Source organism: Haliotis rufescens, unplaced genomic scaffold (genome assembly GCF_023055435.1).
Source record: "Haliotis rufescens isolate VD_foot unplaced genomic scaffold, xgHalRufe1.0.p SCAF_65, whole genome shotgun sequence".
NCBI lineage: Eukaryota > Metazoa > Mollusca > Gastropoda > Lepetellida > Haliotidae > Haliotis > Haliotis rufescens.
In genome coordinates, this window is record NW_025964356.1 from 560283 (window position 1) to 581272 (window position 20990).

Genomic DNA, 20990 nt, shown 5'->3' on the forward strand with positions numbered 1-20990 from the left:
ATAGTACATACGTTTTGGCAATCGAAGGTTCATTCTGGAAGAGAAAGTATACTAACTTATGACATGCGCATTTATGATGGTAAGGTGTTTGTTTAACGTGTTTGAGATGGCATTTATAAATCCATCGGTGAATGCCACATCATCGGTAATACCCGCCTCCGTTCTACTCTGATTACAATTAGTGCTTATTTTGGACTTCTATAACAATATTGCTGAAACACTCTTTGTGTAATAAAAATAATATGGTTCAAATAAGTATGTACATGTATCATCATGTATTTGCTGCACCATGACGCGACGGTCTAGTTGTGGGTCTTATCCTTTCTTGGAAGAATATATGAGTGGTTGTGGGCTTTTGTCTGGGTCAAAAAGCTCTCGCATTAGTCCATCTATAACTTCGAGGAGATTATTTCAACTTTCTGCTTGGTAATTTGCTATATGGCATGGACTGACAGATTCAAAGTAGACCATCCAAAGTGCAGAGCTGGGATCCAAGGGACATACTTTTACGTATCTCTCATTATCGACAGTCATTTCGATTCCTATTAGATCTTCCACATCATGAAACATTTGTCTCAAATGTTTAAGGTATGGTTGGAAACAGGATCTTTGCATGCATGGTTGAATAGAATTGACATTGAAATCTTTTGGACCGGAAAGTCACTTCTTAGACTTTCTGGTATGCTGACATCATACTCCCATGTAGTGCCCTTGGTGAGATCCTTCCATTTTTACATGTAACTCAACTTACCATCGCTTCGCTTTGTAGTGACCATTTGTCTATGACTTGTGCACTGAAAACATATGGGGGATTGTAGCTGTTGGATGTATGTGATGAGCTAGTCTTTGATGGATTTAGAGCTCATGCAGGCTGTGATACTTTTGGTACTTTGTTTGCTCCAGTGAGTTGTTTAGGGATGTTTGTAGCCATTTGTTTGTTTAATGTTGTTGATGTGGGGGACTTACGAGCTGCTTATTACCTAGGTGATAAAAATGACATCATCTATCACAATTGTATATGTCATATGTGGCATTATTCAGAACTTGTGGCAGAACTTGAGGTAGAAGAGTGAGTGAGTGAGTATGGTTTTACGCCGCTTTTAGCAATATTCCAGCAATATTACGGCAGGGGACACCAGAAATGGGCTTCACACATTGTACCCATGTCGGGAATCGAACCCAGGTCTTCGGCGTGACGAGCGAATGCTTTAATCACTAGGCTACCCGACCGCCCCCTGAGGTAGAAGAATGTGTGTATGAATCAGATGGACCAAAGACCACAATTGGAATGGGATGAAAATGTGAACAGCGTAATTGATAAAAATTAGTTATTTTATATGAAGTGAGTGAGTGAGTGAGTATTGTTTTACGCCGCTTTTAGCAATATTCCAGCAATATCACGGCGGGGGACACCAGAAATGGGCTTCACACATTGTACCCATGTCGGGAATCGAACCCAGGTCTTCGGCGTGACGAGCGAACGCTTTAACCACTAGGCTACCCGACCGCCCCATTTTATATGAAGACTTTTTGGGGGTAACTGATCATTTGTGTGTCATACATGTACACATCGGCAAATATAAACATTTGTTTATGAATTCCTTATTGTTTATTATATAAGAGGTGTATATATATCACATGCCATGTAACTAAGGCTTGATACTGTTCAAAGATGTAACTGTTATAAGATACAACTTTCTAAATATTACATGAGAAACACATACTAAAAGGTTTTGAACATGCTTAATATAATTCTTGTGAATCCTCTACCTCTATCACATCTGTGCCATAAATCCTGTATTTTGTCTTCAGTCACAATAACTAAATTTTCAGATTTTCAACAGACGTCCTCTTCACTGTCAATTACACACAATTAGTTGTTCCCGAATAGCACTATTGCAACCCAAGCTATTAAGTGCATAATGGTAGGAAACCTCACTTCTTTCGTGTGTGTGCTAGAGTCAACACCTAGTGTTATAGTTGTTACGATCGTACTCACGTAAGTATTGCTGGTGTAAGGTATTTGTGAGGTCGTCATGGAGTCTCCCCCTCCTCCTGCTTGTAAGAAGTGTGGCCAATTTATGATCACGGGAGATCATCACAGCAACTGCTTGAAGTGCAGAGAGGCCAAATGCACTGAAGAGGCAAGATGCGATCAGTGCTCTACTCTGTCTAAGAAGGCTTTCAACAATCTAGCAGAAGCCTTGACTAAAGCTAGAGTGAGTGAGTGAGTATGGTTTTACGCCGCTTTTAGCAATATTCCAGCAATATCACGGCGGGGGATACCAGAAATGGGCTTCACACATTGTACCCATGTCGGGAATCGAACCCGGGTCTTCGGCGTGACGAGCGAACGCTTTAACCACTAGGCTACCCGAACGCCCCGACTAAAGCTAGAAGAAGAGAAGCTGCTAAGAAGTAGGTCGATGTAATTGCAGCTATTGACTCAGACCTAGCCTCTGATCCTGTCACAGCATCTCTACCTACTACTCCGTCAAATGAATCTACTTCTGCGTTCACTATGAACATGCTGGAACAGCTCTTCAACCAGCAAAAGAAGATGATGGAGTCACTGTTTGAGTCCCGCTTCTCAGCTATATCTCAGGAGATGGAGATGCTTAGAAAGAAGCAGACAGTATTGGCTAAGAAGAGTCCCCCGGGCAAGAGGTCGCATGGGGGACAGCCATCTGTTCAGACCACAGCCGTACGGCCTACCCCAGATGACCATACGGAGCAGCCAGGTAGAAGCACCCATCAATCGAGGGAACCTGAGCCAACTGTCAGGGTCTAACGACCAAGAGGGAGATTACATTATCGGACAGCTTAGCTGTTTGATGGAGGATCATCATTCCCGTACGGGTTCCGTTATACACAGGCAGTCATCACAAGCCGCATGGACCTTACTCATAGCGGAGTCCTGGACACCAGCAAATTATGATTCACACCAAGCATGTTGAGTGTATGGATTATGATGAACATCCACCCCTCCGGGGAGTTACCCACGATTATTCTGAGGTGGAATCCGACCTACCGTATATCGCTGTGTATAAGGCGACCCCACGTATAAGACGACTCCCCTGTACACGCCTTCAAAATCAACCCAAAATCCTATACTCTGTGTATAAGGCGACCTGGAATGAAGCACATCACAAGTGCGCACACAAACCTTATATATGCAATAGAAATATGTTTATCTTGCGTTGTTTTTTTCTACAATGTAAAGTGGTCCAGCACACGTCGCCATTTTGTGTTTACACGGTAAGACACCAAATTGGTGCCCATAAAATAAGATTCATTTATGAAGTAATAACATATAAGAGACAATGGTGAGTAATTTAATCGCCAATTAACTATGTTGTAACTAACTAGGCTTATGTTTGCTTCACATTAAGCGTGTTTATTCCACAATCACTTGTACACACCGTCTCCAACACTTGTTAATACAACTGTAAAAACAGAGGGAATTGATTTCAGCTTCACCGGTTATCACATGTTAGGTCACATGTGCAATATGCAAATGCTTACCGGTACTTCCGGCTCTCTACTCACGGATGTTGATTGTTTTACCGTGTCAGGTGGTTTGACAATCTGCATCGAGGCGAGGGTCATTTCAACTTTATTTGCAGAAATTATTAAACTTTATTCAAGGAAAAGAGATACAAATCATGTTTATGTATGGAAATAGTTATTGGAACAGTTATTTAGGACAAAATGCGAAGTTTTATTGTCAAATACTGGGCTGGCTATCGTACGCCGGTTGACATCGTCAGTGGAAAAAAATGTGAGATCTTCGACTCCGTGTATAAGACGACCCCCCTTCTTAACCCCCTCATTTTAGGTACGAAAAACTCGCCTTATACACAGCGATATACGGTATATGAGGAAGTTAATCAGTCTGACATTCACCCCAGCGGGATTATATAGAGGGCTACAGCTTTGTGGAACTCATTGAAGAGTTATATCATCTTATGCCTGTACTCCAACCTCCAGTGACAGAAAATTCACCACCTAAGATGCCGGAATATGGAGGATGCTCCTACACATCATCTCAACATATCCACCAGACATTGCCCGTCCGAATTATGCAGGCAAAGTGGTACATCAGGCTTCTGAAAGTCTACTCAAGCTCAGACATGATGACCGGTTACCCTTACCTCCATTGAAGCGGAAGTTGTATCAAACCCGTGAGTTTCCACCATCAAGTTTTGGACATGGAATTTATGAAGCTAGTACGCAACCCTAATACTAAAGTCATGTTACCTGCTTCCCGGATTAAAGACCTGTCTCAGGCGTCCAGACATTCAATGGACATTGGCGCATATATCAACTGGTTTTTCGCCGGTATCAGGCACATCATATTCCATCGTTGCAGACATCATATGACGGCATATCATGTTACTGAGCGGACAGGCGCTGTTATCAGGAAATGGGTGATGACAAATACTATTTATAATTCTTTTTAAAATGCTTTTCCAATTAGATCTACATAAACAATAAAAAGAAAAAAGAAATAGGTAAGTGAATTTTATGAAATCGTATATTTGCCGAAAATCATCACATTTTTGCTTCCTTGGTCCTTAATCTGGACATTATGAATGTGTTAGCTTACATCTTTTTATTTACAACGAACATAATTAAGTTGTAAATGAATTATTTAAATAATGTGATAAACATAACTTTTATATTTATAAACAATAGGATCAGACCTTTCAAATGGTGTATAACATACAGTAGCAAAGATGTTTTACAAGCAGATATTTTCTTTGATAAATGTTGGCTTCATCTATCACACAAGAGTCTCTGGGAACTCGGTGTCACAGCAGTAAACGCTTCTGGTTGACTGGTGTTGAAAGAGTTAAAACAACTGATATTGTCAATCTTTTTACCTGTGATGTCATTGTGATTAAACTGATCGAACAACTCTTTGATAAACCATTACAAACTTACGTTACCACAAACACTGGACCCATATTATACATAAATACCTCCAACATTTCTTCCTGAACCTATGAGCTTAACGCATCCATGATATCACTGAGTCTGGAGCAATGATACCACTATTATTTACTGCATGTTGGACTTTACCATTATGGTGCCTTAAACAGCTATTCTTGAGTCAAATAGCCCAGCCAGTCAGACACAAATACAATTGTGAGTTTTGTCTGAACAGTCTGGTTTTTCCCTTTTTTATATTTTGAATAAAGCCAAACTTTGTATGATTGTACTGTGATTCAATGTGGAGGTAAAAGAATCTTAAACAGTGGACAGAACTCAATAAGTTTTCTTCCACAATATATTGCAGTACGTATTGCAATACAGAGGAATGTATCGCAATATATCGCAATACGAAATTTGGGACAATACACAGCCCTACCTATCACCGGGGCAGGCCTGGGGGCAGAGGTGAACGCAGGTTCTGACTTCCTTGCCACCCATTCCACCGTTATAGACCCTATTGACCTGGTTATGTCTATGGACTGCGATTTACGCTTTCCGTCTCTCAACATAATGCCAACTCGGGGGCCGTGGGAGAGCGTCTTCTGTCATACGCGGAAAATTGGAAGCAGATTACGCCCGACAGCTGGGTCCGAAAGGAAGGTTACGTCCTCTACAGACATGGTTCAACTCACTACGATCCCACACCCAAGAGTTCAAGGCTCAGTTACCTCCCAACTTATTACGGGACCTGCAGTGGTGGACGCACAGAGAGCAGGTGATGAGCGTCATTCCTCTTACTTCTCCGACACCCGAACACCATCTATTTACAGATGTGTCAGATTCAGGATAGGGAGCCCATATGAATGATCTCACGGTGCAAGGATCTTGGAACACCGGAGGGAGGATCCTACATATCAACTGCAGGGAAATGAAGGCCATTTATTACGGAAGAACCTCTCCAGTAACCTCTCCATCGAGATCTGTTACGACAGCCCAGATCAAACATTTTGTACGACAATCTGCCCAGCACATCTAACCACCTGGAAGTTATCACGCAAAAGATGCAGACATCCAGGTACTCTGGACTTGCCTCTGAAGCTGTGGCAAGATCATGGAGACCTTCATCCTCCCTCATATATTACAATAGATGGTTTAAGTTCGTCCAATGGAGAAGACGACAAGAGATAACTAATACAATCTCAATCCCATGGTAGCAGACTTTCTACTACATCTACGTCAGGACAATATTATCCGACATGGGACGATAGAAGGTTACAGATTGGCACTTCACTCAGTACTTCAGCATGACAGACTCTCAATTGGAAACCATCCCTTTCTAAACAGATTAATGAGGTCCTTCCTACTAGAAGATGTTTGCACACCTCGTATCTTCCCCAAGTGAAATCTATCTGTTGTGTTATTGGCGATTTTAACAGAACCTTACAAGCCCCTGGCTAAGGCCACCTAACTCCAAAAATCCAGGGAAGCCTCCTTCCTCCTAGCCATGGTGACAGCAACGAGTTTCAGAACTCCATGCTCTGGCCTATTCTAGTCTCACCCATGATGAACATTAGACCTCAATTACTCTAAGATCGCTCCCAGATTTGGTTGCCAAAAATCAGTCTACCACTGACACTGGCAGCATCAGAGGATTATCCTGTTAAATTGGTTGGTTGGTTTGTTGTTTAACGCTGCACTCAGCAATATTCCAGCTATATGACGGCGGTCTGTAAATAATCGAGTCTGGACCAGACAATCCAGTGATTAATATCATGAGCATCGATCCACGCAATTGGGATCGATGACATGCATCAACCAAGTCAGCGAGCCTGACCACCCAACCCCGTTAGTCGGCTTTTACGACAAGCAGAGTCACCTTTTACGGCAAGCATGGGTTGCTGAAGACCTATTCTACCCCGGAATCTTCACGGGTCTGGGTGTCGGATGGATGAGGAGCACCTAAGAGTATCAACTGCTTCAAGAACTAAGTGCAGATTGTTATGTCTTTTCAATATACCACAATATGTATAGTTTGAAGATAGTAGTTTTTTTGTGCTGAGTGTTGAGTATACAGCCTCCACATGGTCAGTGATATAGGAGATCACTCTCACATCTCTACAGTCATGCATTACAGAACTAGTAATGTTTAAAGCACCTAACCATAATCATATATACTAGCCACATTAAGAAACTGTGCACGGAGAAAATATAGATATAAGGGCACACCGTCCATATATGAAATATAGGTTTGAACACAGCAATTATTGGAGACATTCAAACGCTCATGCACGTGCCATGCGATATGACGTCATTGATGGGGGCCTATGGACGTGCAATGTGTTACTGCACGTGCATCCTGTGCAGCTGTACACAGCATGTGCAACTCAAAATTCGCTGTCACTTTGGAAAGCATGATCTGTGGTCATTCAAAACTTCAAAACTTCTCAGGCGCAGACACAAGCATATCACAAGCAAATCATGCCAAGATTGACAGCTGCACAGCATCATGAAGCCATTGGAATGAGGCAACAACAGGTGGCAACACATTTCCATTTCCATTTGCCATCGTAACACGATATCGGCATTGGTGAGGCGTTATCAGAACACAAATGACGTTGCCGACCACCCACGTTCAGGACGTCCCCGAGTAACGACGCCAAGACAGGACAGATGGATTCGAGTTACACATCTCCGACACAGGTTCCAAACGGCAGTAACGACGTCCCAGACAATTCCTGGACTGCGCCGTATCCATCCCAACACTGTCAGGAATCGTTTACGTCAGTACGGGATTCGACCACGACGCCCTGCCATACGTCCCATCCTGACACACCGTCATCGAGTCAACCGTCTAAGATGGTGTCGAAATCATGTTCGCCAACCTCGAATATGGTGGAGAAATGTTGTCTTTACAGATGAATTGAGGTTCAACATATCCCACAGTGACGGGCGCCAACGTGTCTACCGGCGTTTGGGAGAACGTTATGCACGCAACTGTATTGTGGGGAGGAATCGTTTTAGAGGTGGCTCTGTGATGATTTGGGGTGGGATAACAGCACGGCACTGAACCCCTTTGGTGGTTGTTCAGGGCAATCTCACCGGTGTTGGCTACAGAGATCAGATTCTGAGGCCTGTGGTCATTCCTTTCCTGCAACGTCATGGCCCGGGATTGACATTTCAACAGGACAACGCTCGTCCTCACACGGCTAGGGTCACAATGGATTTCCTTCACCATAACAATGTCATGTTACTGCCATGGCCTGCAGTTTCTCCAGATCTCTCCCCAATAGAGCATGTGTGGGATGAAATGGAGCGCCGTCTGCGTCGTCTTCCACATCCTCCAGATAACGTCCGTGACTTGGCACAGGATTTGAGGAGGATATGGCAGGCCATTCCCCAGGCCTTCCATGCCCATTTGGTGGACTGCATGCGTCGCCGATGCACTGCTGTGATTCACGCACATGGTGGTCATACCCAGTATTGACTTTGTGACTTTGTCGTATGACCCCCTACTCCATTTTGATCTTCTGACGTCATCGTAACAGATGTTGTTCAGGTCCCGTTGACATTTTCTTATGGTCCGATCATTCAGCTGCTACAGCGTCTGCATCATTTTGTTCTTGCTGTGTTGTATTTCAATCCAGAAAATATTTTCTCCGTGCACAGTTTCTTTATGTGGCTAGTATATATAATATAGGTAACCCTACATCCCCCTTTCTAGGAAAGATAATTGCAAAACTTTAAGCAATTGAAATACTGTAAACATTAATGCATTCTACATGTTCTTGTTACATAACAGATATATGCCTAACACATTTAAATGCATTTAAACACAAATATGCAATAAAGACTGCAAATAAATGATCATACTTTCTTAAGTGAAAATTAACATTTGACACTTCAAAGCACATGTTTTATGCATAACATTATATTGAAAATAAAGACTCAACACTTATTCTATGTGACTAGATCATTCTAGTTAAACATTACTCTTTATAAGTGTTTTCTAAAATAGAACATTATAATGAACATTGCTATAACTCTGAGTTTATTATTAACTTCAAAATTACTGATACAACATCACTGTTAAAAGCTATTCAAATGCAATGAAATATGCATTTCAAAGATCAAGTCCCCTATGACGTCGAGTTTTATTTTAGCTGGGCCAAGTAATTTCTTCTTGGTCTTTTCAAGCTTGACATTACCTAGTTTCTTGAAACAAGTATCGGATATGGCAGTGACATCCGCACCACAATCAATCTTGAACTTCATCAAGGTGTCATTCACTTGAATGTTTCTCACCTATGGGCCTTCATCAATATTTCTTCATGTATCACTCAGCGGTCCAATGAAATCTTCATCTTCATCAAAGTGTCATTCACTTGAATGTTTGTCACCCAAGGGCCTTCATCAATATTTCTTCATGTAAAACTCAGCAGTCCAATGAAAACTTCATCAAAGTCAAAGTCAAAGCCTAGCACACATTCATCTACTTTTCTGCCACCACTAAGACAAACAGAACTATAAAGTCCCTTTTTCTTACATTTGTGACAAATAGACTCCCGTACAGGACAATCTTGCCATTTGTGTGCAGGATTCGCTCCGCATCATTGACAATATGGTCTTCTTGACTTTGCTGAACTGTGTTTTTCATTCTTGGAAGCATGACTGGCCTTTGAAGAATTCTTCTTTGATGATTGTCTGTGTGGTTTTATCGGTCTTCTAGACTTGACTGCATCCATTGCTGCCGCACTTGTGTCAGTCTTACGAAGTTGAGATTGGTGATTCTTAATCATTTCTTGCTGTCTTGCCATCTGTACAGCTTTGGCTAGTGTCAGTTCATTATCTATCTGCTTGCATTTTAGCACTTAATGCACTCTCTCTGATTCCTACGATGATTTTGTCCATTATTAGATCATTGTGTAGTGTACCGTAATGACAATGATGAGCTAAAACGTATGATGCATTGATGAATGAGTCCACAGTCTCACTATCTGCTTTTATACATCTGTTAAATACAGCTCTCTCATATATCACATTATGAGAAATTACAAAGTGTCTCTGAAACTTATCAAACACTGTTTGATGACTTCATTTCTTCAGCTGTCAAATTCAGAGATGACAAGATATCCTCTGCTTCATCCCCCATATGGTAAATGAGTGAATTGATTTGAACTTCATCTTCTTCTTTAGTCAAAAGAGATGACTGTCTGAATCGTTCAAAACGCCGTGACCATTTTGGCCAAGATTCTGGTTTGGTAAAGTCAAACTGTTCAGGTGGGTTCACCCTGTATGTTGACTGTGGTAATAACTGAGGTAACTGTGGTTGCTCTTCGTTATTTGCCAATTTATCACACCAGATGAAAATTTCCAACACGACACAAAAAGCACATGGACTTCAATTAGACCTTCAATTTTCGCTCACTAATAAGTTCGGCAAGTAAAATCTTCTTTTTGACTATTGTAGTTGCTAACCTGGTTAATAATATCCACATCCCACGTCTGACACCATGTTATGTCTTCTCAATATACCACAGTTTATATATGGTTTGAAGATAGTAGGTTTATTGTGCCGAGTGTTGAGTATACAGCCTCTGTAAGAGTGAATATTATACTAACCTATTTTTTATCTTGGGGATGAAATACTCTAGTGTCAGGATCATTCTCTCTAGTAAATTTGAACCCATACCAGTGTGTTTAATCCTACAGATACTATACTCTAGTGTGTTTAATCCTATAAATACTATTCTCTAGAGTAAAACTTCTTCCTGGATAATATTTAGGTAGGATATAATCCTTGCTTACACTTCCACATGGTCAATAATATAAGGGACATCACTCTTGCATCTCTACAGATATGCATAACAGAGCTAGTAATGTTTAGGCAGTAGAGCGCCCAACCATAACCCCACACAGATGACCGGAAGTGACGTCAGAGCCGGAAGAGATAGAAACCGGAGGTGATGTCATCACCGGAAATAGCAGTACAAGGTCCATCTAATCAGGAATTGACGTCTTTTGGTAGGAACAGACCATAAGAGACAGTCAGACCTCGTTATCCAGTAAAAGGGAAGTGACAAACTGGAAGTGACGTCAGAACCTGAAGTGATGAGGTCAAAACCTGGAAATGACGTCAGCACCGGAAATAGTGTCACAAATCCATTTTAACAGGAAATGACGTCATTTGGTAGAAATAGACCAGAAATGACATTATTATTACTAACAAGATCAGTAAATATAATGATAATTCCAGTGAAGTTATCACATATTTGACTGATTCTTGATTCTTTCTGATTTTTAAATCCTCAAGAAAAATTTCAGATACATATCCCTGTATTATTTAAACAATTATAGGTGCAAATGTTAATTTGTAAACTATGGTATTTAGGTATATAGTATATGGTAAGATGTCACAGTTTTTAGAATATATACTTTTGGAAATTATTAAAATGTTCAAATTTATTTTTGTTTGGAAACTGTAATTGTTTCCAAACTTGTAAATATTTTGAGACTAAGGTCATTTCCAATTGTTTTAAAGCTTGAAAACTATAGATAAGAGAATGTTCAAATTGTATTGTTCTATATTTGCACAGGTGTTGATATCAAATCCGGAGAGATCTACAAGGCCACATTCTTGAACAAAGGTCCTGATCTACCTCTGCGAGGAGCACGGAATTTTACTGGGACAAAAGAGGTAACCACACACATATATGCCATAACATTCTTAGGTATCAGACACTACATCCGTGGTCAAGTGGTAGAGCGTCTGCCAGTACTTTTCACTGATAATTGAGATGCTGCATAGACGTTACAGATCTTCATGCCTGAGTGTGGCATAGATAAGGAGAGATATTTCAGAAGGGGGCTCAAGTATGATTTGGGATTGGATCAGTAGAGCTGGAAAAATGAATATGATGTCCTACAGCAGGGCAAGATGACAGGTTTGCGCGACAAGCTCGACATTCTGGATGTGTCAGGAGGCTGTATGCTGGTGCAATCAGACCTCACTTTATCATCATGGCGGATAATGCACCTCATTCAGACAGGGTCATTAATGCCTACTTTGAGTAGGAGAACATTGTCCTCATGGAGTGGCTAACCTGGTCACCAGACCTCAACCCTGTTGAACTCATGGAGTGAGTGAGTGAGTATGGTTTTACTCCGCTTTTAGCAATATTCCACACATTGTACCCATGTCGGGAATCGAACCCGGGTCTTTGGCGTGACGAGAGAACGCTTTAACCACTAGGCTACCGACCGCCCCTAAACTCATGGAACAAGCTCTCTCGTGACGCCCTGTCCTTCCTGTATCTCTACAGGAACTCTGCAATGCCCTTACTGAAGAATGGAACAGTCTTCCCTTGGCAACCATCCATACACCTATTAGGAGCATGAGATGATGGTGCCAAACTGTGATCACATCACATGGATCACATACATGCCATTGACAGTTTTTTGGGGGTGTTTTGCAATTATTATTTTTTTGTGGATTTTTTAACGTTTCAGTATTGGTCAGATACTGTCATTTTGACGGGTGATCTGACTGATTATTAGTCACAATATTGACTTTGGCTATTTCAACAGATGCACTTAAAGTAAAGTATTATCCTTTAACGTGATGATTCTTAAACTTTGAGTAGCAAAGGTCCTTGTTCCATACAGTATAAAATACTATTAATACTAAAATAATATTATGTTTCTAGGTTTGTCAGCACCATAACCGTGCTCATGGGTTTCACCGAAGTGGTAAATGCCTGAGACCTGCATCACTTCGGGCTTTCCTCCCACATTAAGCTGACACGCCACGATATTACTGGAATAATGTTAAAAGCGGCATTAAACCCAACTCATTCACTCACTATTAATTCTGACTTGGCCTGAAATCATACCGTAAAAAGATCTTTAGATTTCTTCACTGCCCAAATATTTAATAGTTGTGAGGCAAACCGTATTCTGTGCTCTAATGCAACTGGGCTTTAGCAAGTATATGTCTGTATGCTTTCTCGTCAGAGATAATGCGGTTAAAAAATTCTGCCGATAATTCTAGCAAATGGAACAATGACAGGACGCAAAAATTAGTCAACACATTGCTGGCCAGTCATAAGTTCATTCACAATGACCAAATCAGTTCGCCTGTTGTGTGGTACCGCCCCACACCATGACGATCATTTTTAAGAATTGTTGCCCTAACATACCGCTCACCGTTACGTTGCCAACAACATGTTCTGCCATCTGTGAATCAGAGGCAAATGTTTTATTTGTCTGTAAACATGGTGTAATGCCATTGGCTCACTGCCCACCCAAGTCTTTGCCAACTATGGTAAGATGTTAGTGTCACACCCAGCTTTAAGACAGGCTGCATAGTGCTGGTTTTTTTTAAGGTAGATGTTGAAATTCCTGTTATTGTACGATGTTCTCTATTGATAAGCAGATTTGAATCTATTTTGTAGTGCAATTACTGTCTCGTGTAGGTGTTGTTTTTTAGGCCTGCCATCCCTAGATCTCTTTGGAGCACCATCTGTTTGACTGTACTTGTCCCATATTTGAGAAATAACAGTTTTGATTTGCCAAAACTTCTGGCAACCTAGGTCATTGACTTTCCCTACTCTATCAAACCCACAATTCATCTGTGAACTCATTTGAAAACATTACACAAGACCATCTCCCCAGTTTTTACGTTCAAAGCACCATTGGCATCTGGCTAGAATGTGTCCATTTGTTAATGGTGGTACAACACATGGTCACTTAGAACGCAGGTCAACTGCATGAAGACAATGGTCTGATCAGTAACTTGAACTTCTGTGGCCTGGCACAAGTGAAATGCGGATTCCTGAATACGAGGGATGTCACGCCCTGGCACCGTCCCTTAGAGTACATCATACTATCCAATTACCAAGCTATGCACATAAGATCATAGACAACCTGCTAGATATGATCATATGTATGGATGTCTTCACAGCTATTATGGACCCAAAGACAACACCTCTTGTCACAGATACGCTCCAGAGCAATCTCGCACCATGCTAGAAGAATGGTGATGTCTCAGTCTATCACAGCACCCAAGATCAACAATAAACTGTGCAAGAACATCGAGGAAGTGAGATAAGATACCACAGATATCCACCATTAACCTGGCAGTCAAGGCATATGGTTTGTCTTTTCCACCCATCCATTCAAGAGAATCCAACCGTGATAGTAATTTTGGAGAACCCGCTAAGAAGTTTGTTCTTACCGGGAATCATTCTTTTCAAGAATGTTGGAGAAGGGATAGAGCACAATGACCCATGGAGTCATCACGACTGTCCAACTATGAACATCAAGGACACAGTAGAAAAGTTTTCCAGCAGATTCTGACTCATTACCTAACCATCCCATTGTTCTCGATCCTACTAACCTGGCCTTAACTCTTGATCAGCTTGAATCTGCAAGACACCTATCTCCATGTACAAATACATCAAGCATTGAGAAAATATTTACGCTTTACTGTCAACGGAAGAAGATACGAGTTCCAACTTGGAATCCATTTGGAATCTTGATAGCACCTTGGCCATTCACTGGAGTCATGACTCCTATTACCAACTTCGTTCATTTACAGTTAGTTTGTCTACATGGCTATATAGATGACTTCTTTGAACCAGATAAAGACAGATCCAACTTCAACAGAACAAGATCTTCTTGATTAAAATGATTTCTTATCTGGGTTTCCCCATACATCCAACCAAGTCAGAGAACATGCCAACACAATACATAGTGAACATTGAGGCCTGATTCCAGTTACAAGCTCCCGGTCCTACATAATCTCACTGTTGGTGTATGTCTCAGCTAGGGAATCTAGCATCCCTCCATAATATGACATACAGAGGGAGATTGAGATTACATCCTCTCCAAGATTTGATCAATTTTCAGAGAACCCAGCTTTTAGATTCCCTCATCCAGATACCAGGAAAATTTATTCAGAATCTCTATAGAGGACCCACAGAGGTCATGTTATGAACAGCATTACCCTAGTAAATCCGAAACCCAAGAATCATCTGTTTACGGACGCATCCAACTCAGTATGGGGGGCCCATATGGACAATCTCAAGACCCAAGGTCTTTGGAACGCATCCAAGAAGGACCTTCACATAAACTGCCTAGAAGTGATAGCAATATTTTACTCTCTCAGGAACTGGAAATCTCGACTATCTCACTCCTCAGTCCTCATAGCCACAGACAATACCACAGTGGTAGCTTACATACAGAAGCAAAGAGGAATCACATCCAGCTCCATGATGACAGAGACTTTACAATTGTTTGCCTTGGCAGATTTCATCAACTGCCAAATGGAAGCAAGACATTTTCCTGGAAAAATGAATATCCTAGCCGACAGACTTTCTTGCCAAGCAAAAATAGTGACAACAGAATGGTGGTCATTGCATCCAGTATTCAACTGGATAATGTCATTATGGGACACCTCACATCTGGATCTCTTTGCAACTTGCCTAAACAACCCTCTTCCAGTTTATGTCAGTTTATGTGACCAAGCAGAGTTCTTCAGCATGGTTTCCCAGGCTGTTGCCACTACTCAGTTGAAAGCTGATTCATCTCCCTTTTGTGACGAGACCTTGTTTGTCAACCCAAGTCAGATATTTTTCACAACAATATACCACTTACTGCTTGGAAACTGTCTTGCAGAAAATGCAGGACGCCGGTTTCTCTAAATCATGGTACAATTGAAGGACTAATATCAGCCTTACACTATGTACTACATCTTGATGGACAATCTCTAGGTGATCATCCCACTATCAATTGACTGAGATCATTTCTTATGGAAGATGTCTGATCACCCAGAATCTTCCCGAAATGGAATCTAATAAATTACTAAATAACTTTGGAAAAAAACTTTTGGAAATGTGTCCAATTCTGAACATATAAATTGTACATGGAAGATTTGGGACTGACTATGAAATCGGTGACTATACATTTATTGGACATTAAGGTTGTAGTGTGGTAGATTATGTCTTAGCATCGAGTGACACGTTCCCCGATATCACCGATTTTGATATATTATCTCGATCGAAATCGCAGCATCTACACTACTGCCTAAAAGTTCATTCCCCTAACACGCGTTGAGAACGCGTGTAACACGCATGTGACACGGGTGCTCAACGGGTTGCACACGGGGTGAGCACCCGTTGCACACGGGTGTGCAACGGGTGTGCATCGTGTGTGCAACCCGTTGCACACGCGTGTGCCACGCGTGTAACACGGGACCGGGTTCCAGTTGAAGTTGACAAAATTATCAAATGAATAGTGAGATAAAACAAAACAGTGAGATGTGAAATTTGAGTTAATGAGCGGCCATTGAGCTGTGTTCACCAGACCGTAAATACAAGGTCGGCCCGTCTTAATTAGTGTTCGGTTGTTAGACTTTTATGGCATGAACCATTCCACTAGGGTCCTGTCTAGCCATTGTGGCTAGCCGACAGTAGAACAGTAGTGAATTTAGATGCAAGTTTATTGCTAGGGGAACCCCCGTGTTGACACGATTGTCGCAGGTTGGTAAATGTTCGCCATTAATAAAATGATTGTTTGTGGATTTGCGAACATATTCATTTGCCCACACGAGTCATTCCATTTGATTGCAAATATAACGTTTTTCGTTCGCCAAATTTATATTTTAGACAGTACAATTATGATATAGCTGTCACCACTACTAATGTCTCATTATTTCACGTAGGAATATGTCCCATTTTCCCACACCCCACTTTCTGTTTTGTATTTTGAAAGAATAAATAAAAGAAGGTTTTGTGTGGGACACTTTTATACTAATTATAAGAGGATGTTGTAAATGAATATGAACAGCCATGCTGTCTGACTGTTGATAGAATTTGAGATCTTCACAATCACCGGGTGTGACCATGTAGACAGAATCTCGTTAGGGTTTGTGATTTTTACATTTGCCCAATGACCATAGTGAGTATTGCTGGGGATACCAAACGTAACAGTTTATTATTAGAGGTTGTGAGTACCTATACCACGTAGATAGGATATATTTAGGATTTTAATCCTTCTTTGGGAGGCATTTAGAAGTTGGAGTACTACGTTAGGATAAGATTTATGGGTGACTTTAATCCTTTCTTTCTCTGTGGGTAATCCTTTCACGTTGATTGGAGGAAGTCACTCAACCAGGTCATGACAGGTCGTGAGTTTACTCACTAACTACTGTGAGCGTTTTTGGCATAACATCTTTTCTTGTATAAACATAGTAACGATGCTCACTCACTCACTGTTAATCTTCTGCAGTTTGCTGGCAAAGTGGGGATAAACCTCAGTGTCAAAGACGATCAAACATAGTTCGAATCCTTGTTTATATGTGACATCTCCCAAATGGGGACATGTTCATAAACTTGGCAAGTGATGATGAATTTTAATATCAATATTATTATAGTTTATGAAATTGTTAATAAAACTTTAATAAAATTGTGCTTCTCTCTCACGAAAAATATATTGTCTGTGAGTAAATTTATATGTCACGTTTCATCGGCATTTTTCAGTGATATTGGGACTACATGAAACATGGCTGGTTTTACATTTCTGACACAGGTGCTTGACTGACTGAGTAGTTCATGATCAATTACATATGTTTAAATCAGTCAAGTTTGCAACAATAGATGAATAAGTTGATACATTTGGACCGCAGTTACCGATTAACAACTTAAGACATAGAGACAGGGAGGAGATATATAACCAAACCTATGGTCCTGTTGAGACAGTTGACAGTTAGAACGTTGGATTAAATGACAGTAACTAATTTGAACATTCCCCAGTAATATCATAAAATACATCATAACTCATAACAGTCCGAGAAACAGCTTCCAGCCATATACTAGTATTGAAGGGACAATCGCTTTTGACAGTTTAAAAATAAACTCACCTTAAGGTGCTTGGCAAGTCAAAACTGACCTCCCTGAATATGTTTTTTAGGTTTGACAGCAACTATGCTTGTGGATTTCAGAGATAGACATGATTTGTTAGCTAGATGTTATTACAATAAGCGAAAATGTCTTAAAAGTCCACAGTTTGTTTAATAGTACAAAAAGTGTGTTATAGATCTGTCAACGTTTTCTTTTATTGAACATAATATTTGCACTATATTGCTGTTAGCTGTAAATAATCTAGCCTCCCCATGTACGTAACTTACATATATTTATGTATGACCAGAACAGCAAATAAAGTTCTGGTAGATAGGTACCTCCGAGATTTAATGTGCGCTTTCCGACTTAAGCCTATCTCGCACACGGGGAAGCACTTATACTATTAGGGTAAAAAAGCGTAATGATTAAATAAAGAAGTGCACCCCCCCCCCCCCCCCCACCCACCCCCCCACCCCCCGAAAAAAATATAAGTTTACAGCCTATTCTAATAAAGTAAAAGGGGTTGGGGTTTGGCTGGGTGTTGAGTGGGTGATAAAAGAGTATTCAATAATATGGAAAAGTTTGGGCCTGGGGGTGGGGGGGTCAAGCGTGGGAAGGCACGGCGTCGGCGTCATGTGTGGCTAGAAGTCTAGCGGCGGTATCCTTCTAGTAGTCTCTTAGTCAGCTTCTCATCCTGGGGGTTGGGATTCTGGTAGAGACTCTTGGCAAGGAGGGCGGCGGTATTGGCGACGAAGTGGTTTGAGGTCGGTACGCCACTACTCTGGAAGAAGTGGTACAAGTCTGTGTAGTTTGTGATGTCGTACTCGATGTCCTGTCCCCCATTCTTGTGCACCATGATGAAAGGGACTCCTTGTTTGGCGTAGAGATGTTCCTTTGGGGTGTTGATCTGGTCAACCTTGTGATCCGGCCGGGCCTGGTAGTGGTTGATCGGAATGTCTGACTTTTCCACTAGTAATTAAAGTTCTTTGGTATGACCTCTTTTATCCCTGCTGACGTTATCCTAATGTTCAATTTCAGTCTGCCTCACCAAGCGTAAGAAAGCATTGTACATGTTCTGATAAACCATACTGATGCAATTAAGCAAATGAATATTTGCTGTGGGCAAATATCTATTTTCTATATATATATTTGTGGATATGAAGCATTCTAGTTAATTGTGGATACACTGGGCAGACAGAATTGTGTTTATTTCCAGGCCATCCTGATCGTCGTTTACTACTATAAGGTGTATGTTTTGAGGCAAGATCAAAGGCGCCGCACAGCATTTATTAGATAACAGACGGGGTCGTCCGTTTCGCTTTAAACAACCACCCCACCCTGTCTGTAGGAGTTATATAATCGGTGCGCAAATAACTGTGTCCTTAGAAATAGATTCAACATACAAACAATCAAATGTAGAACACAGACCTATGCTTAATAATAATTTCTTCTGGATATGATCAACCTGCGGAACCCTCTATTCGATGAAGTAACTAATGCTCGCTCATTAAAAGAAATCAAATCATTAATTAATCGTTCTGATGCAATTACTAATAATTTTGACTTCAAATATTTTCATAGATCATGCCAAATTGTCCACTGTCGCCTTAGGCTCGGCTGCAGTGACTTAAACGCTGATAACTTTAGACGACATGTATCAGACATACCAGACTGCACTTGTGGATATCACCTTGAAGATGCAATTCACTTTTTCTATAACTGTCAAAAAATACGATAATATCAGAAACACTGTGTATTTCTACACACATGGGTATGGTCTAAAAATGATATTACGTGGCAGTAGTTAAGCAGTTCTACAAACATGACTCTTCTTAAATCAGTTCACGACATCATTGTCAAAAGCAAAAGGTTTGAGTAGCTTAATTTTATGCATGTAGTAAAGGAAAACTGCATTACCTTATTTCACAGACACCACTTGCTTCAGTGTATTGGCTTCGTGTATTTCATTTGTGCATTTTGTATGTTTATGTTCATCACTCTCTTATATATATCCAGCTGTTGTTAAGTTGTTACCTGGAGTGGTATTACATAAGCAAGTTTTGCTTGTTTACCGATCCAGATTTCTTTTGAAATAAAAATACGTTTAAGCCAACACCGCTAACCCTAAAACACATGATTGTAAACTATTCACAAAGGGGCACTAATCTCTGGCTTCTTCTCGGGTGTCGGACTCAAACTCAAACTCATTTATTCTTAGAATAACATGACATACAATTATCTACAATTTTTATTATGTACAAGTTAACAAAAATAATAAAAATAGGATACGTGGATACTACTACAATTTACCAATTGTATTGTACACATTGTAAAGGAATTTAGATAGGCCTTTTAGATTTCTTACACTGTTAATGGTCATAATTTTCTTAAATGTTTGGAAACTTAAGATATTGCTTATTTAAGAGTTCATATCGCCGTTGGTGAAAAGCTTCACATTGGAATAAATAATGCAATTCATCTCCCATAGCGATAGATTCACAGATTGGACACTGGCTGTCTTCCCTGGGAATGTTCAGCCATCGACCTGTTTCAACTGGTAATCCTTGGTTAGAAAGTTCTGACTTTAATTTTGAGAGCAGTAGATATTTCGCAAATGAAGGTTGATTCTTCAGGTAATACGACCTTTGGATTTCCGCTTGGACTTTCTAGCTGCCGTGAGTCAATTTGCTCGTTAACGCAACCGAGCGTGACAAGAGACTGGGCTACCAGTCTGCAAGGACAGCTAAATAAGCTTACGCATTTTTTAAAACTGATTGGTTACCCGTGATCTATGAAGATTTCAACAAAGGGCGCATGGTAATTAATTTCTTCAGCCTAAACAAACAGACAAATAACGGCGAAAGCTCATCGGATGTCGTTATTGGGAAATACCCCTGATGGTTACAGTTTAATAATAAAAAAGTATCCCTGAGTGAAAGCATTTGCGGATTTCGGATTGCGTGGATGATACAATTACTACTCCCTTTTTGTCACCACTCAGATTATAAAGGTTCAAATTTGGTCTTTCTTGTACCTGGGGTAATTATTCAATCTAAATCCAGGTTTGAAGTGAGGTGGAATGTGAGTTATGTGATACGCACGTGGCAGCCCAGCAAGAGATGTATGGTCAGTTGCTTTACTTTTTTTGTAAATCAA

The 20990-nt window shown here is 40.7% G+C and overlaps 1 pseudogene; it reads left to right on the top strand.

Moving 5' to 3' along the window:
• Positions 1-20990, top strand: part of LOC124129326 — a 246727-nt pseudogene that overhangs the window by 169503 nt on the left and 56234 nt on the right.